Below are 22,412 nucleotides of genomic sequence, written 5' to 3'. Positions count from 1 at the left end.
GGAAGCCTACAGTTAAATGAGGGAATCTAGAAATGCAAATATTGATAAGATTAAGGTGAAAAGTTTGGTTGACAAGGGTAATGTTCATGCAGGCTGTGCCTATTTTACCTGGCAAAGTATTACGGGGATGGATAATGTGTCTGACTGGTGAATGTTTCCCCACCCGGCAGTGAAAAACAGAAGGTAAATAAATCTGCCCTTCAAGCCATATAATTGGACATGCTAAATGGGTATCAGGAAGAATGCCAGAGCCCACACAGTGGGAAGAAAAGGGGGTGGAGAGTTGGTACAAAGTCTCTGTCCAAGAATCCTGTGTGGAACGTTGACTGGGGGTTGTCATCCTCTGAGCCTTTAGATCTACCACCTGGTACAGACAGCTGATCTGGAGTCAGGGCCTGTTCCCATTAGGATGCATGGATATTGGTCCAGTGCAATCCACTTGCCTCTCTTGCCCCCTGGAGGCAATGTCCTACCCACCTGCAGTCTCTGTCTCTCTGGTTGGAAGACAGAACAGTTCTGGTGGCCATCTTGTGTCTCAGAAGTTGCAAGAGGAATATGTCTAGGGTTAGCTGCTCTCCAATGTAATACAGTCCCTAGGGCAAGGTGGCCACCTCCATCAAACATACTGGTACATACACTCATCAATTCCAACCATACCAATCTGGTTGGGAGTTCTTCTGAGAAACATTGACAGGTCTTACTTTAATGCTTTCTTCAACTTTCCATGGCGAATGCCATTGGTCCATGCCCCCTTTTGCGCTTCCTTTGGATAGGCCTTTGTCCTTCTGCCCAACCATAGGCATAGGCTATTGGTCAGAACCAGAGAAACTCTACAAAGCCAACCACAGGAGCAAATAGCATGCAATCTAGCCCAGGGAGTTGATTTATTTTTACCTTCTTGATTAGAGTGGTGGTATTCTAAACAGGAAACTCTCACTTCACCCCCAAAAGGCCATCCAAAATCCAAGCAACTCTGTTGGTCAATCAGGAGCTGTTATAGGGCACTATCTGAGGGGAAGGGGCAACAGAATCACGCAGCTCCTGAGATGTGATGCCCAAGTCAGTTCTCAGGAAATAGGGTGTACCTACTCACAGACACACTGACTGACCATTTCTTTTCCTCTTGGAACATGCCCCATGCACAAACCATTTCTATTTTATGATGGAACTCATCTGGCCATTGCCCTCCATTTAGAGTGTTTCTCTAACAGCACCAAAGGTATTGTGGTTATTTTAGGTTTCAAGCTTCTTTTATGCCCTTCAGTTGCAAGGGCGGAATCAATGTCCTGTAGCTTAGCTAGTTATTATCCCTCAAATGGATATTCTCTAGTTCATGTTTCCAGCAGTTCTCACGGAGAGGGGCTCATAGGATGACAAGAGAACCAGCATGAAGCTCCTGCACTAATTTAGACTGCCAAGTTACATTATCTTAGAAGGAGTAGTGGTTTGACAGGAAGTCAGAATGGGCAGTGAAAGGATCGGTGGTCTGAAACAGAGGGAGAGGCATGCATGGTGGGCTGGGTTACACAGCTTCATGAGTGTTTGCTCACAGTCAACATGAGGGGCACAGAGAGTGTGCCCCCACTAGATAGACCCCTCTGCTTTTCTGGTGGACCTAGGGGAAAGGGGGATCAGAGGATGCTGGTGGGACTATGAAATTCTTCCCAATAGGGGAAGAGGATGAGAGAAGTGCCTGACTCAGTGGATTGGGCTGTCACTTCCTCTGGCAAAAATGGGGTTAACTGTGAATGCACCTATATGACCAAGAGGTAGAAATAGCCCACTACTTCTGCACAAATGCAGAGAAGGGACACTAACAGCTGAGGATAAGGAATGAACACATGCATCGTGCAATGTGGGAGATCCCATATTCTTCAGAAAAGACCCTTAGCTCAAAATGTTGGATGCCTGATGGGGCTTAGCCATAGGTTGCTGAGACCACTCGTATTTTGGAACCTGCTAATCACAAATGTAAGCCTGCAAACTTGTGTGACCTCAGGAGACATTCTGCTCATGTAATAAGATGATGCACTGAACTAATTATTAATGTCGGCAATTCACTCTAGGAATAGGACATTACCTTTTGACTTTTATTTTTCAGGTCATGTCTACCACATTGCAATAGGCCCTCACACTGGCATTGTGAGTACAACACCGATATGGAGAGTCAAACACATTGCGGAGTACAGGTGAGCTAAAAACCTAGTTTCTGCACCCCACACTTGCTCCTCCAAATATTGGGTATATTCATGTTGATAAGATTTCTGACTCTGTTATAGAAATGCTATCTCAAATGAGGATTCTCAGACAGGTGTGCTCATTTTTCTATAAGGTAAATGTGGTCAAAGGCTGGGAGAGGGGAGAGCAGGCTGAGATTGACTACATTCATATAGCCAAGCTTTTATCAACCATGCCTACGAAATGACACCTCAATACAAATATTCAACAGGAAAGCTCAGTGATGTTTTTTTCATTGGAAAACACATGGTTGTTCTGGGAGGATAACATGACCTGACTGCACCCAGAAAGGGTGTGGAAACTCTGCTTCCAGTACCCTCCCAGACCTGGCACTCTGTGTATCCTTTATTAAGTTGTGATCTTCAGTATAGCACTTTCCTAAGTCCTATGAATCACTTATAGCAAATTACCAAATCCTAGTGGGTCATGGGAACCCCTGAATTTGTAGCTGGTATTCTGGAAGTGCAGGTAGCCTCAGGACCTCTAACATGTGGCTGGTGTCTGAAGAAAGGGCAGTCAAGTGTAGCCCTTTGCCCTCAACTTGTGGGCTCTCACTGTAACTCTGGGTGGATGGTGTCAGAATGGCATCACTGTGCAGTCAATTAAGCTAGAGAGAGGACACACATAAATGTCCATGAAGCAATGGTAATGAGTGTTTTTTATCTGAAAAAGTGGAACTTGTGATTTTGCTGCATAAAGGGGATACAGTTGTATGGGAAAGACACACATGCACACACCATCACACCATACAGATTCACATATAGGCCCACCTCCCCGGTCCCATGACCCAAACCTGTTTCATCTAAAGGGATTACAGCTGCTTGTAGAAACATGGGCATAGTTCATTACCTAGAAAATCATTTTCCTTCACCACACTCTCAATCCTCATTGCCTTCACTAAGCTGGAGCTCGAATTGGGGTGGTACCTCAGATGAAAACTTACAAGGAAGACCCACCATTTTTGTCATCTGGATCTTTTCCCTCAGCAAGTGACTGGCCCAGATCTTGAATATTTTTTCTTTCTTTCTCTTGAGGCCACCTGTAGTCACAGAAAAGCAACTACCATGAGGGGCAGGTCATGCTATGCCCTGTCTATCCTTTTGGTCTCCTGTTGACTATAGGAAATCAGATGGGAAGGGCACCTGGCAGGCTCAGTTGGTGGAATACGCAACTCTTGATATTGAGCCCATGAGCTTAAGCCCCACATTGGGTATGGAGCCTACTTAAAATAAATTAATTTAAAGAAAGAATATTATATGGGAATCAGTGCTCAAGGGACGGTAATTCACCAGCAAGAGTAGAGGACACTTATACACACCAAAATGAATGAATTGTTCTTGGAGGAGGTATCTGTCAATTGCATCTTTGTTGTCAACTAAAAAATCTTAATGAGGAAAAAAAAATCACTGCTGAGGAAAAGGCCCCCTACTCACAGTTTCTAATCACTACTCCCATAGTTGAGCACCTTTGAAACACGCATCAGTTGGCAAGAGACTATCCTTCCAGTCCTCCGAGGAAAATGTAACTAACTTGTATAATAGAGATGACTGGGTTTTCATTTGGAACTAGACTGGCTAAGGAGAAAAAAATCAAGAAAGCAAAATTTCTATCCCAGGCAAAGACAATCTTGAGTTGGCATTTGGTGGGATCCCTTCATCTGCCCTGCCTCCTGGTCCTCTGGGGGAACTACAAGTGTATAGATGACCTTTGAGTGCATGGGCGAGACTGGTCATGCAGTACTGGATCTCAGCTTAAAGAAGAATTGCAAAAAAAATGGTCCTGGACACCAGGCTGGTGCTATAAACCCTTATTTGTCTCTGTACCCAAGTTTGTAATACCCAGAATTTGGTCATTTCCAGTGCTTCTGCAGATAATACTTTTAAATTCCAATACTCTTAAATTCCAGTAAAATCCTCCTCATTCTTAGTTGTTTGGGGTCAGAAACGAAGGCATAACCCCAGTAAGGACAGAGGTTGGCCACATTTCCTTTCTTTTTGTCACCAAATCTTTAGAATGTGTGAGCTGATTGGAAGTATCTGAACTTTTGATGTGCTTTTTACATATTCCCCTGAATAACTAAAATTAAATACATCAGAAAATACCAAATGCAGCTGAGGCTGTGGAGCACCCAAACTCTCTTCTATGATAGCCATGAGCATCAGATGTGCAGATCTGGAAAACCTTTAGTCAGGATGCATGGTGGTGTATACAAGCATCTCTCATGCCCCAGTGCTTTCTTTGGGTGGAGAAACACCCAACAGAAATGCAAACATGTGTTTCCCAGAAGACATTTCCATCAGGAATGTACACAGAAACATTCCTCTTAATTTCCTAAACGCTCATAATAAGGGAACATGTTAACAGATTCTAGCACATTTCAACAAACATGCAATATTACTTCCTAGGAAAGAATCATCCTTAAGAACATACTACTACAGCATGGGTGAATCTCACATAACATAGAGCAAAGGAAGTCAGGCACAAAAGGAATCAAGATTTCCTTTAATGGCAAGTGGTTGACGACGGTTCATTTTGGGGTGAGGTTCATGACGGGAAGGAGGTCCAATGGCACTTTTGGGGGTGCTGGGTTCCAGTCGTGAATTTTGGGGGGTTGTCTTTGTTTTTTAATTTGAAGGATGATGACACAATTTGTGAAAATTCATTGAGATGTACAATCATATCGTGATAGATTTTGGGGTGCAAGCATATAAATCTTTGAAGTGTAGGAAAAGAAAAGATGATGACACAATTTGTGAAAATTCATTGAGATGTACAATCATATCGTGATAGATTTTGGGGTGCAGGCATATAAATCTTTGAAGTGTAGGAAAAGAAAGTATATATATAAATATATACTATATACTATATATATTTCATATATATAATATATAGTATATATTTATAGTATATATTTATAGCATATAGTATATATGTCATATATATAGTATATAGTATATATTTATATATAGTATATTATATAGTATATATTCTATATAGTATATTATATAGTATATAGTATATATTTCATATAGAGTATATATGAAATATATATTTCATATATACTCTTTCTTTTCCTACACTTCAAAGAATTATATGCCTGTATATTTCAAACATGGTATCAAAATCCAAGCAGGTCCATGCTGTTGCAGACAGGGTAAGAGGGTCTTTTATCACAAACCCTGAATCATAGCCCTGTATCCAAATACAGCAATCACGTGGGGACTCTTAGAGTAACTGTTTTGTAGCATCAAAACTCCCCAGACTGCTACAAGAACCTGATAACATCCACAGCCATTCACCCCTCATGACCAGAATGATCCCAAACCTGTATCATTAAGCACTCACCTCTGAGTGATACTTGATACAGACAGGAGAATCTCCTAAGCACACAAAAAGCATACATCTTGGAGTATTTAAATAAAAATCCACATTGAATTGGGAACTTTTCTTGCCTACCTGTTGCACTTTGATTTTCTATGATTTTACCCACATTTACTGAATGTATTGCATGCATGTGTAGTGCACTTCTGAGAAATTCCCACACATACAAAAAATATGGACTCCATAATATGTTGGTGGAGATTATAGCCATTGCTTACCCTTTCATCCATGCCTTCTTCTTCCCTTATAAGGCATCCCGATTTTGTCTCATGACAGCGATGTCTGGGTTTGGAGAATCCAAATGGGGCCATGTGCCAGAGATAGAAATGCTCAACCCAGGCTGGGTGAGCACAGAGTGTGGCCAGAGACCAGGAGTACCGGAGGGATTAGCTGCTTTTCTCTGAGGGTGCACTGAGGTGTGGGACACAAGCTCTCAGCTCCTATGGGGCTGGACATTGCAAGGCTGCCATTTTCATTCCCATCCTCCTAAGCTCTACAGAACGTGTTCAGGGAACAAACACTCCCAGAACCGAACCCGAGCAGTTTACTTAGCTGGGACCCTGGCAAGGGCAGTGCAATTCCACCTTGGGCAAAGACATTTGAGAATCACAGCAACAGGCCTATCCCTCAGAAGATCAGCAAGAACATTCAGCCAAGACCAAGTTCACCAATCAGTGAGAGCTGTGGAACTCCAGAGCAAGGGGAAAGCAACACATACAATTCATGGTGTTTTCCCCATGATTATTTAGTCTTTCAAAGTTATTTTTTAAATTCTTTTCTTATTTTATTTTTTATATTTTTCATCTTTCCTATTTTAACGTTTTAACTATTTTATCTTACCAATACTTAAAAAAAATCTTTTACATATTCATTGTTATTGTCATATTTTATCCCTTCATTGTAGTTAACCTTATTCTTTGAATACACATAGGTTTTTTTTCTTTAAAATTTTGGGATACAATTTCTTCTAATAGCTCAAAATATACCCTAAATCTAGTGCATGGCTTTGTTCTATTCTTCAGCCTGATCACATTCTTTCCTCTTTTTCTTTCTTTTTTCAACCAACTTCTTATCTTATCAATTCCTTTTTAAGAATCTTTTTAAATTTTCATCTTTCCAGTCATATTCCACCCCTTCGTTGTTTTTACCCTTATGTTTTATATATTTAAGTTTTCTTTCTTTAAAATTTCAAATGTAGTTTCTCCTTACAGTCCAAAATACACCCAAAGTCAAGTGTGTGGCTCTGTTCTATTCACCAATCTAATATATAGATGATATAGATAGATATAGATAAAGATATAGATATATCTTTTCTTTTTTTCCCCCTTTCTTCTCCCCTGGATGCAGGTCTCTTCTGAATTGGTTAGTGTATATATTTCTAAGGTCACTGCTACCCTTTTAGTATTTTGTTCTCTCATCCATCTATTCTTATCTGTATAAAATGACAAGGTGAAAAAACTCACCACAAAAAAGGAACAAGAGGCAGTACTGACAGCTATGGACCTAATCAATATGGACATTAGTACGATGTTAGAACCAGAGTTCAGAATGATGATTATCAAATTGAAAAAAGCATGGAAGATATTAGAGAATCCCTTTCTGGAGAAATAAAAGAACTAAAATGTAACCAAGTTGATTTATTCCTGGGCTGCAAGGTTGGCTCAACATTCACAAATCAATCAATGTGGTACCATACATTAATAAAACGTAAAGAACAAGAACCATGTGATACTCTCTATCCATGCTAGAAAAGCATTTAACAAAGTACAGCATCCTTTCTTGATCAAAACTTTTACAGTGGAGGGATAGAGGGTACACACCTCAGTATCATCAAAGCCATCTATGAAATCCCACAGTGAATATCATTCTCAAAGGGGGAAAAACTGAGAGCTTTTCCCCTAATGTCAGGAGCATGGCAGTAATGTCCACTATCAACACTGCTATTCAACATAGTACGAGAAGTCCTAGCCTCAGCAATCAGATAACAAGAAGAAACAAAAGGTATCCAAATTGGCAGAGAAGTTAAACTCTCACTCCCCTCAGATGATGTGATACTTTCTGTAGCAAACGCAAAAGACTCCACTCCAAAATTGCTAGAATTCATACAGGAATTCAGTAAAGTGTCAGGACATAAAATCAATGCACAGAAATCAGTTGCATTTGTATACACCAACAACAAGACAGAAAAAAAAGAAATTGAGGAGTTGATCCCACTTACAATTGCATTGAAAGCCATAAGATACCTAGGAATAAACCTTACCAAAGAGGAAAAGAATCTATACCCAGAAAACTATGAAGTACTCATGAAAAAATAGAGGAAGACACAAAGAAATGGAAAAACGTTCCATGCTCCTGGATTGGAAGAATAAATATTGTGAAATTGTCTATGCTACCTAAAGAAATCTACATATTTAATGCAATCTTTATCAAAATACCATCAATTTTTTCCCCAAAGAAATGGAACAAATAATCCTAAACTTTATATGGAGCCAGAAAAGACCCCAAATAGCCAGGAGCATGTTGAAAAAGAAAACCAAAGTTGGTGTCATGACAATTCCAGAATTCAAGCTCTATTACAAAGCTGTCATCATCAAGACAACATGGTACTGGCACAAAAACAGACACAGAGGTCAATGGAACAGAATAGAGAGCTCAAAAATGGACCCTCAACTCTATGGTCAACTGGTCTTCAACAAAGCAGGAAAGAATGTTCAATTGAAAAAAGACACTCTCTTCAACAAATGGTGTTGGAGAAATTGGACAGTCAAATTCAGAAAAATAAAACTAGTCCATTTCCTTATTCCACACACACAAATGGACACAAAATGGATGAAAGGCCTTGATGTGAAACAGGAATCCATCAAAATCCTTGGGAAGAACATAGGCAGCTACCTCTTCGACCTCAGCTGCAGCAACTTCTTCCTAGAAACATCATGAAAGCAAGGGAAACAAGGGCAAAAATGAACTATTTGGACTTTACCAAGATCAAAAGCTTTTGCATAGCAAAGGAAACAGTCTACAAAACCAAAAGACAACCAGCAGAATGGGAAAAGATACTGTTAATGACATATCAGATAAAGGACTTGTATCTCAAATCTATAAGGAACTTTTCAAACTCAACTCCCAAAGAAGAAAGAATCTAATCAAGAAATGGGCAGAAGACATGAACAGATATTTCTGCAAAGAAGACATCCCAGAGGCCAACAGACACATGAAAAAGTGCTCAACATCACTCGGCATCAGGGAAATACAAATCCAAACCACAGTGAGATACCAGCTCATACCAGTCATAATGGCTAAAATTAATGAGTCAGGAAATGATAGATGTTGGTGAGGATGCAGAGAAAGAAGATCTCACCTACTGTTGGTGGGAATGCAAGCTGATGCAGCCAGTCTGGAAAACAGTATGGCCACTCCTCAAAACATTGAAAATAGAGCTACACTACGACTGAGCAATTGCACTACTAGGTATTTACCCTAAAGATACAAATGTAGTGATCCAAAGGGGCACGTGCACCCAAATGTTTATAGCACCAATGTCCACAATAGCCAAACTCTATAAAGAACATAGATGTCCCTCAACAGATTAATGGATAAAGTAGATGTGATATATATATATATAGAATGGAATACTATGCAGCCATCAAAAGAAACAGAATATTGCCATTTTTCAATGACATGGAGCTAGGTGGTATTATGTAAGCAAAATAAGTCAATCAAGAGAAAGGCAATTATCATATGATCTCTCTGATATGAGGAATTTGAGAGGCAAGGTTGGGTGTCATGGGGTGTAGGGAGGGAGAAAATGAAACAAGATGGGATCAGGAGGGAGACGAACCAAAAGAGACTCTTAATCTCAGGAAACAAACTGAGGGTATCTGGGGGACAGAGGGGTAGGGAGACGGTGGCTGGGATATGGACACTGGGGCATGTGCTATGGTGAGTGCTGTGAAATATGTAAGCTTGATGATTCACAGACCTGTATCTCTGGGGCAAATAATGCATTATATATTAATTTAAAAAAATATCCAGGTAGGTGATGAGGATAGAGCACATGGATCTCCAGATAAGTACAGTCTCCAGATAACGTCAAGACAAGTCTGGATCTCACCTGTATTCTTCTGTCAAGTTATTTGGCCAAGGGTTTTTGAGAGTCAAGAATTGCCCACATCAGAAATGGCTTTTAAATGTTTTTTTTTTTTAAATAAAAACCAAACATAGAATTAAAAACATGGTCAAAGAATCATATAGTATGAAAATGCCCAGATTTTAAAAATCACACCTTTATAAAAGGACTCTCCTAGAACTATAGGAAATGAACATCCCAGAAATTAAAATTAAAAACTCAATTCATCTGAGGGGTTTGAAGTGGTGGGGGGTCGGAGGTTGGGGTACCAGGTGGTGGGTATTATAGAAGGCATGGATTGCATGGAGCACTGTGTGTGGTGAAAAATTAATGAATACTGTTATGCTGAAAATAAATGAATTAATAAAAAACAAAACAAAACAAAACAAAACAAAAAAAAACTCAATTCATTATACCAGGTTAGAGATAGGAGGAAAAAAGAAATACAGAGATGGAAGGTAGTTCTGACATATTTACCCAGCTCAGGCAGAAAAAGAAATAGGATATTCAAAGAAAGCATTTAAATAATATGAATGCCTGAATTAGAAGGTCTAATAATCTAATTTGGCTCCAAGGAGAAAACAGGGATACTGGAGGAGACAATGCATTTGAGGTCATAACAGTTAAGCATTTCTTTAATCTGATAAAAAATATATGATTTCTCAGCTATGGGAAACAGGGTGAAAGCCACAGAGTATAAATAGATTGAAAACAAAGCAAAACAAAGAAACGCCAAAATAAAAGTCATGGGTGGGGACATCTGGGTGGCTCAGTGAATTAAGCATTCAGATCTTGGTCTCAGCTCTGGTCTTGATCTCAGGGTCATGAGTTCAAGTTCCATGTTGTTAATAAATAGCAAGCCAGATAAGCTTGGAGACCAAAGGCATCATTTTGTCTTTAGAAGGTCAACACTAATGAAAGAAAAGAAAGAGGAGAGAAGAGAAGAGAAAAGGAAAGAAAAGAAAACGAAAGAAAAATCCTACATATAGATATATGTTGGTGCAATTCAAGAAAAAAAGGGAAAGATAAGACCTGTGTTACTTACCCCAGAAGAACAATCAGCAAAAGTAGAACCAAAGAACGTGAAATAACACCTTTAGTGAACTGAGCCCAAAGATCAACACAGAGATAAATACTTGGTCAAACACTTATTCAAATAACAGGGAAAAACAGATGATTTCTTGAGAGGTCATTAAAGAAACTGAAGATGAATGATCTCAGAATGGAATTTTGAGATATCTGGATGCTCAGCAAATATACAAATAGGCAAAAATGATACCTCCACCAAGTAAATACTGTTTCCCAAGCCAGGATGAAAACTGCAAGTTGGAAGCAAACCCGTAAGCAGAAGTGACATGTAGGGTCAGAAGTAACATGTATGGTGATCAGATTTGAAGTGTGCTCATTCTGTTTGGAATAACGTACGTGTATTCATTACTTTGCATTTTAAGTTAATTTGGCATGTTAAACTTTGAAGAATAATTTAAAAGTGACGGTGTACTTCCATAATAGTGCAGTGGTTGTAGTTACAAAAGTAATACTTACACTGAGTCGATCCAAAAGAAGAAAGGAGGATAGAAGCATAAATCCATCAGGATAAATAGCAAAAAAAAATTGAGTAAAAATATATAAAAATGGATCAGTACTCATACTAAATGTAAATGGACTTAACATGACAACTCAAAGGCTGTATCAACTTTGGATAATTTATTTAAAAACATAGGTACATATAAGTACCCATAAATGTTTTTGATGAAGATGTTGGGGAAGATATTAGGCAAACACTAATGAACAAGACAGAAAACTGAGGCATGTTCATGAATAGTAAGACAGACCTGCTTGGAGATCAAAAGCATTATTTTGTCTTTAGGAGGTCAATACCTAAGAATACATTGTCTGATTCAAAGTAAAGAATTCTGATTCTCAGCTCCGACATGAACTAGCTCTGTGGCATAGACAAATCACTTACCTCCTCTGGACCTAATTTTCCAGATCTGTCACTTGGGGATCATGACAGCATGGATCACTCAAGGTGGTGAGGATTAAAGGAGAGTCCACTTGGTAAATCTTGCATAAACACTTCTGTGATTTGGGGTGACTTCTCCCATTCTTCTACCTGACTCCAGGGCCTTGCTCCATGTCAGGCACATGATAGGGGCTCAGATTGCTGAAGGAATCAAATCTCATTTCTGTGGCCCTTTGGCTGTGGGCCCAGAGAACCAAAGCAGCTCCCAGAACACCCTCCCCACCTGGGCCGGCTCTGGGGTGTTTTTCCATCAGACCTGGTGACTTGGTGGAGAGGGAACCTTGGCCTTGTCACTACCTTTGTGCTGAGTTCAGTGGAGCTGGGATGGCAGCGGCTCCTTCGGGAGAGCCCCTCCCCACAGATGCTAGAAGTGAGGTGGGGAAGGCTAGAGTAGGAATAGAAGCCCCTCCAGAGTTGACCTTCCACCCCAAGGGGAGCAAGTTACTTGTACAGGAGAGCAGGCCTCAAGCTAGCACCACTGCTCCCTGCTGTGTGCCTGTGGACATATCCCTCCACCCCTCCTGAGCCTTGCTTCCTGGACAATGGGCTGTCAATGACATGGGTGGCCCCTAGAATTATTGAGAAGCAGGTGAAGAGTGGAGCATACAGTAAGCACTTCTTAAATGTACAGGCACTGCTGTCTCAGCTTTTCCTGTAGAACTCCTGAATTCCACAGATAAGGAAACTGAGGCCCAGAGATTGCCAGGGACTTGTCCAAGGTCACTGAGTCTGTATATTGCTGGTTCCAGCTGTGTCTTTAACCATTCTCCCTGCTCAGTCCCCAAACAACCAGCAAGGTTGTGCTTCTGGGTCGACCAGGCAGGGGTCTCCCTAGAGCAGAGGGGTTGGGTGGGAGGGGGTGGTGGAGAGCAATAGGAACAGTCACCTTTACCCAGGGCCTTGTTCTCTCATGAAATCCTAAAAACTCTATGAAAGCGCTATTGTCAGCCCCATTTTACAAATGAGGGAACAGAGGCTCAGAGAGGTGACTGTAGCTTGCCCAGCAATACAGTGAAAAAAGGATCCTCTCAACCTCAACACCCCAGCACCAGATTTGTTGAACAAAGGAAGCAACAGAGGACATCCAGGGACACCCAGTGTGAATTCTGCAGTTTTAGGAGTTCAATCTGCCTTCCCCAACCTGGAGATGGAGAGAGGACCATAACAGCATCTCTCGTCTGGGGGTCTTTGCAAATTGTCAAAGCTCCAGAGGGGATGCCCTAATCCCACCCTACATACCTGCTCTACCTCTGGTTGGCAGAAGCCTTCCCTGCATACCTACAGGAGCCACAGATGGGCGTCAGGGTGGCATTCAGAATTCCGGGGACATGTGGAACCAGCACTGCCTCCCTTTCACCCTCTCCACCAGGCAGCACAAAGAGGCTCACCAGTTCACCAGTCTCTCTCCCTGGGGTTACCCTGGACTGCTCCAGCTTCCAGCCAGTAACCTAGGGCCTTAGCAGCCCAATGGGTCTTAGAAGGTCCTCTCCTCCCTGCCTGGAAGAGTGTGTCTCTCTCCTTTCCCTGTGCTTCCTGAGCCCTTTGGCCTCCAGTGTGAAGGTCCAGGTTTTGGTTCCTGCCTACCTTCCAGCCACTGAAGGCACTGTCTCCATTGTGTCCCCCCACCCCCAGGAGACATAGGATAGCTTCTCAGCTTCCATTCCCCCAGGGAGGGACTCCCAATCACAAGGTCCAACAGGAAGAACCACGTCTTGGTTGGAAACACGAATTCCAGGGACAGTGATTTCTGGGGATGTCTGGACAATTACATTCTGAGTCCTGCTGCCCACTTGTCCTCTGACATGCAGTGAACTCCTGTCCTCTCTGACCCTGGGTTTCCTTTACTCTGCCATGAGTAGTGTAGAGATTACTTATACCTTTTAAAAACTCCACCAATATTTTTTTTCCTGACATTTTAAAAAATTATTTCTTTTCAGTGTAACAGCATTCATTGTTTTTGCACCACACCCAGTGCTGCATGCAATCTGTGCCATTTCTAATACCCACCACCTGGTTCCCCCAACCTCCCACCCCCTGACCCTTCAAAACCCTCAGATTGTTTTTCAGATTCCATAGTCTCTCATGGTTTTCTTACAGAAACACCCAAGAGTTCCCCATGGTTTGTTTTCTCCTACATGGAGAGGAGAGGGAATCCCAGCTTGGAGAGCTTCAGGTGCAGGCCTGGTAGTCACTGGTTAAGGGGCATTGACTGGCCTTTAACCATGTAACAATGATGATCACAAACTCATACACATGGTTTAATTCTGCCGCCCCTAAGCTAAGTTCTTCACTTACATTAATGTGTTTCTTCACATCATCTTTGGGAAGTGGATACTGTGGTCCACTCTGTCTTGCACATAGGAGAGCCAAGGCAAGCAGAGGGTTCACCACCTGTCCCAAGTCACCCAGATGGGAAGGTTTTGCTGACTTGAGTCCATTCTCTGAGCTGTGTCCTAACCAGACTTCTTTGTCTGAGCAGACCTTGGTGCCTGAACTACCTTCATCGGTGGAAGTCTTAGAGCATGCTGGAGTGTGGTGGGGAAGGAGAGAAGGTGCTATGCATCCCGTACATCAGGCCTGAGAGCAGGAGCCTGCCTGTCCTCTGATCCCAGTCTTGCCCCTTGCCAGGGAGTAGGGATTTATGGATAGAAGCCCAACTAGGCAGGAAGGGTAGACAAGGGCCTGCACCCTCAGGACCTGAGAGGTGACACCTCCTGCCCTGTTCCCAGAGGAGGGTGGTTGGGAAAGATGGAGCAGCAAGCCAAAGAGAGAGGAGTTGAAATGGGAGAGCAGAGCAGGGGAGAGGGAGGGAGGAGGGAGACATAAAGGGAAAGAAGGTCAACCACCATTTTTAATTTTTAGATTCCTAGTGTTGATGACACAGAGGCGATCTGGTCAGTCCTTCTCATTTTCCAGAAAGCAAATGGAGAACAGATTGTTTACTCAAGCTTGTTGACATTATGGTGGCAACATTAACCCCAATAACTGTAATCTGAACACTTAGGATGGGCCAGTCTCTTTTCACAGACTAGCTCCTTAACCCCCCGGACAGGTCTTGTGTTCCAAGTTCCCATTTTACCTACAAGGAAATTGAGTCTCAGAGAGGTGAAGTGATCTGCCCAGAGCTCCACAGCACTGGACAGGCTATAATCAAACCCAAGTTCCCAGATTCCAAGTGCCAGAGACTCGACCACCACAGTGTCTCACGGTCCAAGAAAATTTCTCTTTTTTTAGCTCCTACTATGTGCTGGGCACCATGTGAGGTATGAGGGATACAGAGATGCATAAGACAGACTCATTCTATGGCCAGTTTTTCATGTGTCCTCTGCACTGGGAACCTTGAGGGTAGAGCAAACTTGTTGCCAGCATCTACTACAGAGCATGGCACATGGTGGAGTCTCAGTTAGTATTGGCTGAGTAAATGCATCCTCATGTGGCCTTGCTTGCTTCACCATTTACATCCCTAACAGTCCACATTCACATTTCTTCCTCCAGGTCTTCTTTGCCCCAAACTGCTTCCTCTTCTCCTTTTCTCGAATCGTCCACTAGAGGATTTCTTGACAACTAAAAAGAAGAAAAGAATTGGAAATATCAGAGCCCCTCCCCCCGCAACGCCCACCAGGGCAGGAAAATGCTCACATGGGGGGCTGTGTGACTTCCTGGAGCTCCTGCAGCAAGGGGGCCCAGCCATTCTGATTCCCCACCCTGCTCCCTGCCCACCACTCAGGGCTGCTCAGCATGGTTCAGCAGTGCAGACCTGGGTCAGGAGCCAGGGTGACACCAGTAAAGCTGGTGAGGGGGCCAGCAGAGAGACCTGAAAGACATTGAAGTTGTAAGAATCTCCAGTACCTGCATGGCGCCAGGTTCTTTGGAAGAACCATCCAAAGAGGGAAAGGGGAAGAAACACAAAGTGGAGATCAAAGGTAAGGATGCAAGAAAATGAAAAGAGAGGATTATAGTGATAAATTGCAGGCACAGTTTTGCCCATTCTGTGCAAGTCTTCAATATCTTCAAAGTAGTCTTTGAGGGGACAGGGCAGCAATGACATTGGGATGTCTGTGGAAAGGAAAGTGGAGAAGAAGGGAAGCTAAGGACTCAGAGCGGGCCCTGCTGCTCCCAGGATTATGTCTGCAGATCTCAGGATCTGCTGTCCCCTGATCTGAGGACAGATTCTGTCCTCAGCTTTGAAGTTGACTGATAAATGCAGCTTCCCTGGGCTATGGGACCACTGAGGCCACCCCAGCACAATGGCAGTATGTGGGACCGCTGTACACTCTAGTATTTGCAGGCACGTACATGAATGCCAGAACTGCCTTGCTCTGTGACTAATGATCTCATGGTTAAGTGGTAAGTGCTTGTTAGTGGCCAGTGCAACAACATTGGGACCCATGCTTGGGTTCACAGTTTGGCTTTTCCAACCTAGGCAGTCAAGAGCATGGGCCATCCCTCTCTGCACCTTCTCCACAAAGAGAGGGAATTGCCAACAAACCCCCAGGTCCAGAGGTGGTGAGAGAGGAACGTGGTGTTGTATGTAAATTGTGCAGGGGTAATGAGATTTCTGAAGGGAGATCTGACACTTGCTTTGGGCTGGGTACATGGGAAATACCTTCCGAGGGAACACACATACACTCACATTCACAGTCATACCATGCAGACTTAAATACACACAAAACTCTCACACGCACATGAACCCAAACCACCTAAGTGACTAAGTTGCTTGCAGAGCCCATAGACTGTGGCCAAAGCTCTCTGCTGAGCATTCATGGCACCCCATCCCTCCATTCCGGCAGGACCCAGAATCAGGGTAGCCACGCAGGCCAAAACAGACAGGAAAGCCCCACCTCTTTCAGCACTGAGATACTTATTCAGCACGTGATTCCAGAATATGTACAATTTTAGATTCTTTTTGCATCCATCTGTGATTAAAAAGTATGAAGATCATATCATCTTGTACACTGTTTACATATGGCTTTTTTCTCTTGATTTTATGGAACCAGATGGGATACACAGCCTCCAAAAGAAAAAGTTTGGGCTTTTCATGGCCGACCTCTCAAGTGCATTTTGGTCAGCAAATACAAACTTCTTTATCAAGGACAAGGTTTTTTTTTTGTTTGTTTGTTTTTTGTTTTTTGTTTTTATTTTTCATTTCATTTCATTTCAGTGTTAACAGTATTCATTGTTTTTGCACCACACCCAGTGCTCCATGTAATCCGTGCCCTCCTTAATACCCACCACCTGGCTCCCCCACCCTTCCCCCCATGCACCTTCAATACCCTCAGGTTGTTTTTCAGAGTCCCTAATCTCTCATGATTCACCTCCCCTTCCAATTTCCCTCAACTTTCTTCTCCTCTCCATCTCCCCATGTCCTCCATGTTATTTGTTATGATAAGAGGGGGATTTCTTACTGAGGAAATTGCTCACTGCCATACACTTTGTAACTGATGCTGTCGATTTTTGCTCTTTTTTTTTCCCCAGTGAGTAAAGTGATAGAACTTTATTAAGTCAGGGTACAGAAAAAGCTCTCAAGAGTGAGAGGAGTCTCGACAGGGTCCCCAACAAGGGCCTTTAAGGTTGGTCTTTTAGAGACAGCTTACCAGGGAACTTAAAATCTTTTAAGATCTCTATTGATAACACATTCAGTGGCTTAATTCTTTTTTAGGGGCTGGTTATTCTTTGTTGATGACAGGTGATTATCATAACGATATGTACCCCACAGGACCCACACCACATGCCTGTGGCAGGGTGGTCCTCCATCCCAAATGCCTCTGGTTTCTCCACACCTTCACATTTTGGGGATTTCTGTGAGCCTGATCCCATAGTCCCCTATCTATCTCTCCCTACCAGCCCCACTTGTCCCTTACCCATTCCTCCCCGTGGAATAGTAACCCTAACTGCTGTTAGGGAATGGGATGATGCCTGCTCTGTTTCCTGATGAAATGGGATGGCAGGCTGTGTGACAGTTAGAATCTATCCATTGTTAAAATGTTTGTCCTGGGGGAGCCTGGGTGGCTCAGTGGGTTAAATAAAGCCTCTGCCTTCGGCTCAGGTCATGATCTCAGGGTCCTGGAATTGAGTCCCACATCAGGCTCTCTGCTCAGCAGGGAGCCTGCAATTTCCGTCCCCCCCGCCTGCCTCTCTGCCTACTGTGATCTCTGTCTGTCAAATAAATAAATAGAATCTTAAAAAAAAAAAAAATGTCCTGCCCGGAGCGATTTACACTTTCAATGCCATCCTTATTAAAATACTACTGGCATTTTTCAAAGAGTTCAAACCAACAATGCTAAAATCTGTATGGTAGAAGAAAAGACCCTGAATCACCAAAGGGGAATGATGAAAAAGAAAAAAAGCTGGGGCATCACGTTGCCTGACTTCAAGCTGTATTACCAAGCTGTGATCCCAAAGACAGCATGGTATTGGCACAAAAACAGACACATAGACCAGTAGAACAGAATAGAGACTCCAGAAATGGACCCTCAACTTGATGGTCATCTAATCTTTGACAAATCAGGAAAAAATATCCAATTGGAAAAAGAGAGTCTCTTGAATAAGTGGGCTGGGAAAATTGGATGGCTATATATACAAGAATGAAACCTGACCATTCCCTTACACCATAAACAAAACTAAACTCAAAATGGATGGAAGACCTCAATGTGAGACAGGAATCCATCAAAATCCTAGAGGAGGAATAGGCGGTAACCTCTTCGATATCATCCACAGCAACTTCTCTCAAGACATGCCTCCAAAGGCAAGTGAAACAAAGCCAAAAATGAACTTTCTGGGCTTCACCAAGATAAAAAGCTTTTGCACAGCAAAAGAAACAGGCAACAAAACTAAGAGGCAGCCCACACAATAGGAGAAGATATTTGCAAATGACATTACAGATAAGGGGCTGATATCCAAGATCTATGAAGATCTTCTCAAACTCAACACTCAAAAAACAAATAGCCCAGTCCAAAGATGGTAAAAAGACTTGAACAGACACTTCTCCTAAAATGACATGCAATGGCTAATAAACACACAAAAAAATGCTCACCATCACTAGCCATCAGACAAATACAAATCAAAACCACACTGAGATGCCACCTTATACCAGTTAGAATGGCAACAATTAACAAGTCAAGAAACAAGAAATGTTGGTGAGGATGTGGAGGAAGGGTAAACCTCTTACACTGTTGGGTGGTTTGAAACGCCAGCTGGTATAGCCACTCTGGAAAACAGTATGGAGTTTCCTCAAGATGTTAAGAATAGAGCTACTCTTCCACCCAGCAATTGTGCTACTACGTATTCACCTCACAGATACAGATGTAGTGAAAAGAAGGGACACATGTACCCCAATGTTCATAGCAGCAGTGTCCACAATAGCCAAAGTGTAGAAGGATCCAAGATGCCCTTCAACAGATGAATGGATAAAGAAGATGTGGTCCAGGACACGTGGATGGCTCAGTGGGTTGGGGCCTCTGCCTTCGGCTCAGGTCATGATCTCAGGGTCCTGGGATATAGTCCCGCGTTGGGCTCTCTGCTCATCAGGGAGCCTGCTTCCTCCTCTCTCTCTCTCTCTCTCTCTATCTCTGCCTACTTGTTATCTCTGTCGTTCAAATAAATAAAATCTTAAAAAAAAAAACATACCAAACTGTGGAAAGAACCGAGACGGCCTTCAACGGATGAATGGATAAGGAAGATGTGGACCATATACACTATGGAGTATTATGCCTCCATCAGAAAGGATGAATACCCAACTTTTGTATCAACTTGGACAGGACTGGAAGAGATTATGCTGAGTGAAATAAGTCAAGCAGAGAGAGTCAATTATCATATGGTTTCACTTTTTTGTGGAGCATAACAAATATCATGGAGGAAAAGGGGAGTTAGAGAAGAGAAGGGAGTTGAGGGAAATTGGATGGGGAGGTGAACCATGAGAGACTATGGACTCTGAAAACAACCTGAGGGTTTTGAAGGTGCGTGGGGTGGGAGAGTGGGGGAGCCAGGTGGTTGGTATTAAGGAGGGCACGGATTGCATGGGGCACTGGGTGTGGTGCAAAAACAATGAATACTGTTAACACTGAAAAGAAATAATAAAAAAAAAAGATGTCGTCCATATATACAATGGAATATTATTCAGCCATCAGAAATAATGAATGCCCACCATTTGCACTGACATGGATGGAGATAGAGGGGAATATGTTAAGGAAAGAAGAGTCAAGCAGAGAAACACAATTTTTGTATGGTTACACTCATCTGTGGAACATAAGCAATAGCATGAAGTGCCATAGGGGAAGGGAGGGAAATCTGAAAGGCAAGAAATCAGAGATGGAGATGAACCATGAGAGACTATGGACCCCAAGAACCAACCTGAGGGTTTCAGAGGGGAGGAGTATAGGGGGAAGGGGTAACAGGGTGATGGGTATTGAGGAGTTGTGTGCTGAGATTGGGTGTTATAAGTAAAGAATAGATCATTGAGCACTACATCAAAAACTAATGATGTACTACTCTACGGTGGCTAAATTAATATAATAAAAAAATAAATAAAAAAACCAATCTGGGGTTCATGGGTGGTTCAGTGGGTTAAGCCTCTGCCTCCCTACCCTGAGACCATGATCTAGAGACAAAGAATTTCTAGAACCTGCAGACTCCCACTTCTCAGATTCCCTTCAGAACAGGGTGTGGCAACCATCTGCCCTTCGGACCACCTGCCCCAGCTCTCCCCCTAAGAGGAAGAGGATTCTTTCTCAGGCTCATTTCATCAAAAAGTTGTGGGAACAGAGGAGGGGCTGTTGGAGAAATAGAGTCTGATAGAACATGGCCTCTGGGATTGGGTTTGGTGAGAGCCCCGTTCAGGGAAGATCAAGAACAAGGCAAAAAGCTATTACTAATGCCACTCAGTGTAGAAATGTAGGGTCTTCCCCTAGAAATAGAGATGGGAAAAGGATCACGATATCTGGGGTTGAAGGGCCTCATCTTGGTGCTAGGCTCCCCAAACACAGGCACTACATCCTTGCTGTCATTCAGCACCCTCTCCAGCCTCCCTTTTCTCTGACAGCAACTGAATATGCTGTGGCTCCTTCTCTTTAGTCATGATCGCTCCCGCTGTCTGCTCAGAGGTGAGACCCATCATGAACTGAAGTCATTCCTGACAGACTCAAGGGAATTCTGAAAATGTTATTTTCCTCTCAGAACCCTGGGAACACTTTCCTCCATGGTGTTGGGATTTTGTCAGTTGAAACCAGATCTATTTGGCATACGATAGACTGCACACATTTTTAAGTCATACAATGCCATAAGTTCTGACACACAACACACCCATGAGGCAAGGGGCGGGATTTTCTTTGTCTTTTTCGAAATGATATGTTCACACCAGTAACTGTGCTATTTAGGGAGACATAAATCCTGGAAACACACACACACACACACAAAACTACATGCCTATTCAGAATCACACCTCGTATGTTCACACAGAGACACAGCCCACCTCCACATACACAAACTCACTACCTGAACACTAAAGAGCCACTTACAAAGATATGACCATGGTTATGCACATAGAAAACCCATTGTTTCACCACACCTGTGATCCCCATTCCAGTGGGAACCCAGGATCTGATGGTGCCCCTGACTACAGACAGCGAGAGACTGATTCCAGAATATACACCTCTTTGGGCGGCACCTGAAGGTACGGAAAGGAGGGCACTACGAGGCTCAGGTCATGTTGTATACTGTATGACATGATCTTTAATTCTCTCAGTGACATTAGGAAACCAGAGGGAACCCAGTGTTTGGCCCCCACGGTAAGGAAACAGGACGCCTGTAGGAAATTGTTTTTCCTTGGAGATGTGTCTGCCCAGTCCACTCAGGATGGTGCCTACAAAATTCTTCATCCAAGAAGGGGAAACTGTTGGGGCACCTGGGTGGCTCAGTGGGTTAAAGCCTCTGCCTTCGGCTCAGGTCATGATCCCAGGGTTCTGGGATCGAGCCCCGCATCGGGCTCTCTGCTCTGCAGGGAGCCCGCTTCCTCCCTTCTCTCTCTCTGCCCGCCTCTCTGCCTACTTGTGATCTCTCTCTCTCTGTCAAATAAAATCTTTAAAAAAAAAAAAAAAAAGAAGGGGAAACTGTTGCTGAGGGAAAGAATGCCACCACCGCAATTCTTTTTTTTTTTTTTTTTTTTTTAAGTATCATTGGTGAAGTTCAACCAACCTTTATTTGTCTATACATATTAGGTACATACTAAGTTTTTAGCAAATGCGTTTGTTCACAGAACCCCAAATCATTTTAACTAATGTAATAATAAAGCTAGAAAAGTCTAGTCTAGACTAATGCTGGTCTAAAATGAAAGCATGATCTACTAACTATAGAAAGTTCTTTTCAGCAAGAACACGTGGGCTCCCTGCTTTATGTATCTTGTATAGGTACCTCATAAAAGTTTACCAAATTTAAAAGTTAAATAAGAAATAACCATGAGAGACTATGGACTCTGAAAAACAATCTGAGGGTTTTGAAGGAGTGGGGGGGTGGGAGGTCGGGGTACCAAGTTGTGCGTATTATAGAGGGCACGGTTTGCATGGAACATGGGGGGGGTGCAAAAATAATGAATGCTGTTATGCTGAAAATAAATAAAAAATAAATTTAAAAAAAGAAAGAAATTACTTT

The 22,412-nt window shown here is 42.7% G+C and overlaps 1 long non-coding RNA gene across 1 annotated transcript; it reads left to right on the top strand.

The window, feature by feature from the left end:
- The first annotated feature begins 2,098 nt into the window (after positions 1-2,098).
- Positions 2,099-21,650, top strand: LOC131811600 (uncharacterized). The gene is made up of 5 exons (XR_009346011.1): positions 2,099-2,189; positions 11,738-11,806; positions 15,267-15,694; positions 21,352-21,438; positions 21,520-21,650. It is a non-coding gene; the product is annotated as an uncharacterized LOC131811600 (long non-coding RNA).
- Positions 21,651-22,412: the final 762 nt, after the last annotated feature.

The sequence above is a fragment of the Mustela lutreola genome, chromosome 11, assembly GCF_030435805.1.
Source record: "Mustela lutreola isolate mMusLut2 chromosome 11, mMusLut2.pri, whole genome shotgun sequence".
NCBI classification, from domain to species: Eukaryota; Metazoa; Chordata; class Mammalia; order Carnivora; family Mustelidae; genus Mustela; species Mustela lutreola.
The sequence above is the reverse complement of the archived record's forward strand: the minus strand, read 5'-3'. Positions and strand labels throughout refer to the sequence as shown.